We start from the raw sequence: 3,331 nt of genomic DNA, 5'->3' as shown, positions 1-3,331 counted from the left end.
GTTCAGTAAGAGTTTAAACATTATTTTTTTCAGAAAACTCTATTCAGAAGATGAAAGAATTTCATCCTAAAGAATCTCTTTAGCTAAATTTAACATTAGCAAAAGAGAAGTTTACGTTCACGCCTAGGGCTAGTGTCAGGTAATGACCTAGGTTTGGAATCAAGCCCTTAGTTACTTATAGAATCAGGGCCTAATTTAGGATCTGTGCCAGGGCTTCGGGTAGGGACAGTGTCAGAGCCTGGTATAGGGAGAAAGTGAGGGCCTGAGTGAGGCCTAGCATCAGGCCCCTAGATGCAGACACTGTCAGGGCATGACTTAGGAGCAGCATCAGGGCGTTTGTGGAGTCAGCATTCGGGTCATAGTGAAAGACATGAGCAGGGCTTGAGTGAGTCACAGAATCAAGGCCTGGGTTAAGGAAAGCTTCAGGGCCTGAGTTAGGCACAGCCTCACGTCTTCAGTTAAGGAGAGCGACAGGGCTCTCTTTGGGACAGTGTCAGAACCTTGGATAGAAATGTGTCAGCATATTAGCTCAGGATAGTGTCCGGATTTTAGTTATTGATTGCAGCAGGACCCATGTTAGGGACAGATTCCAGGCCTTAGTGAGAGATAGTGTCAAGACCTTAGTTACTGAGAGCATCAGGGCCTTCTTTAGAAGCAATGTTAGGGCTTCATGTAAAAATCGCATCCCGGACTGGCTTGGGGTGAGCGACAGGGCCTGAGTGAGGCCTAGCGTCATTCCTGTAGGTGGGGACACTGTCAGGGCGTGACACAGGAGCAGCATCAGTGCCGTTGTTGGATCAGCATTATGGTCTTCGTTAAAGACATGAGCAGGCCTTCTGTTAGGGACAGCGTCACGGCTTACTTAGCGATATTTTCAGGACCTTAGTAAGAGATGGGATAGTAAATTAGCTGAGGATAGTGTGAGGACTTTAGATATTGATGGCATCAGGGCCTTAGTTAGGGACAGTGTCAGGCCTTGAGTTAGGCCTAACATCCAGGCCTTAGTTAGGGACAGTGTCACGGCATGGGGACTCAATTCAGGTCCTGACATGGGCACAGCATAAGGGCTTCAGTTAGCATAAGAGGCAGGACATTAGCTAGGGACAGGGTTAGGGTAAAGTCTAGGGATTGTGTCAGCAAATGACCTCGGGATAGTGTCAAGACCTTAGTTACTGAGAACCTGAGGGCCTTATTTAGGACCAGCATCAGGACCGGACTTAGGGCAAGAAACAGGGCCTGAGTGAGGCCCAGCTTCAGGCCCCTAGCTGGAGACAGTGTCAGGGCATGACGTCGAAGCAGCATCCGGGCCTTGGTTGGGTCAGCATTCGGGTCATAGTTAAGGACATGAGCAGGGCCTGAGTGCGTCAGAGAATCGAGGCCTCCGTTAGGGAAAGCTTCAGGGCCTGAGTTAGGCACAGCCTCAGGTCTTCATTTAAGGACAGCGACAGGCCTTTCTTTGGGACTGTGTCAGGTCCGTGGATAGAAAAGTGTCAGCATATTAGCTCAGGATAGTGTCCGGATTTTCATTATTGATTGCAGCAGGGCCCATGTTAGGGATAGATTCTGGGCCTTAGTGAGAGATAGGGTCAATGCCTTAATTAGGATTAGTCCGGGCCTTAGTTAGGGAGAGTATTAGGGTTTCAATTAGGATAAGATGCAGGACATTACCTTGGGACAGAGTCATGATCCGAGCCAGGGATAGTGTCAGAAAATGACCTGGGTTGGTGTCAAGACCTTAGTTATTTAGAGAATCAGGGCCTAATTTAGGACCTGTGTCAGGGCTTCGGGTAGGGACATCGTCAGAGCCTGACTTAGGGAGAACGTCTAGGCCTGAGTGAGGCCTAGTGCCAGCCCACCTGCTGGAGACACAGTCAGGGCATGACGTAGGAACAGCATCAGGGCCTTTGTGGGGTCAGCATGCAGGTCATAGTGAAAGACATGAACAGGGCCTGTGTTAGTCACAGAATCAAGGCCTCAGTTAGGGAAAGCTGCAGGGCCTGAGTTAGGCACAGCCTCAGGTCTTCACTTAAGGACGGCAACAGGCTTTCTTTTGGAAAGTATCAGGACAGTGGCTAGAAATGTGTCAGGATATTAGCTCTGGACAGTGTCCTTTTTTTAGTTATTAATTGCAGCAGGGACCATTAGGGACAGATTCCGGGCGCTCGTGAGAGATAGTGTGAAGGCCTTTGTTCGGATTCGTCAGGGCTTAGTTAGGGATACTATTAGGGTTTCATTTAGGATAAGATGCAGGACATGAGCTTGGGACAGAGTCAGGTTCCGGGCCAGGGATAGCGTCACGAAATGACCCAGGAAAAGCGTGAAGACCTTCGTTATTGAGAGCCTCAGGGCCTTACTTAGGACCAGCGTGAGGGCCTAAATCAGGACCACTGCCAGGGCTTCCTATACAGACAGCGTCAGAGCATAAGGAAGGTACAGCCAAAGGGCCTAAGTGAGGCTTATCTTTAGGGCCTGAGTTCGGGACACTGTCAGGGCATGACTTAGGAGCAGCAGAAGGGCCTCTGTGGGATCAGCGTGAGGGTCTTCACTAAAGACATTATCAGGGCCTCTGTTAGGGAGAGCCTCAGGGCCTCATTTTCAGACAGCATCAAGGCTTACTTTGGGTCAGTTTCAGGACCTTGGTAAGACCTGGGTCAGGATATTAACTCAGGATAGCATCAGGACTTTAGATATTGGCGGCAGCAGGGCCTTAGTTAGAGTCAGTGTCAGGGTGTGAGTTAGGAATATCATTATGGGCTTTGTTAGGTAATAGTGTCAGGGAGTGAGCTAGGAGTAGTGTCAGGGTCCGAGTTACGTGTAATGTCAGGGTCTTGGTTTGGGACAGTGTCAGGGCCTGGTTTAGCACGAGTCTCCAGGCCGTAGTTAGGGACAGGTTCAGAGCATCGGGAGTAATTTCAGCGCCTTATTTATGTTCAGCATCAGGGATGATTTAGTTAGCATAAGAGGAGCCATTCCTGCAAGAACACTGAAGGCCAACACACGAGAATGTAAAAGTAAACCATGCACGCTGCTATGAAGGAATATTCCACAGCAGTTGAGTACACTTTGTTTAAGGTTAACAAGAGTTTAAAAATTATTGTTTTAAGAAACCAATATTCATATGATGAAAGAATTTCATCGTAAAGAATCTCTTTCCCTAAACTTGACATTAGCTAAAGTCAAGATTAGATTAAGGTCTAGGGGTAGTGTCAGTTAATGACGTAGATTTGGTGTCAAGACCTTAGTTACTTAGAGAATCAAGGCCTAAAATTTAGGACCTGCGTCAAGATTTTCGGTAGGGACAGCGTCAGACCTGACTTATGGAGAACGTCAG

This window comes from Kogia breviceps, unplaced genomic scaffold (assembly GCF_026419965.1).
Source record: "Kogia breviceps isolate mKogBre1 unplaced genomic scaffold, mKogBre1 haplotype 1 scaffold_56, whole genome shotgun sequence".
NCBI classification, from domain to species: Eukaryota; Metazoa; Chordata; class Mammalia; order Artiodactyla; family Physeteridae; genus Kogia; species Kogia breviceps.
The sequence above is the reverse complement of the archived record's forward strand: the minus strand, read 5'-3'. Positions refer to the sequence as shown.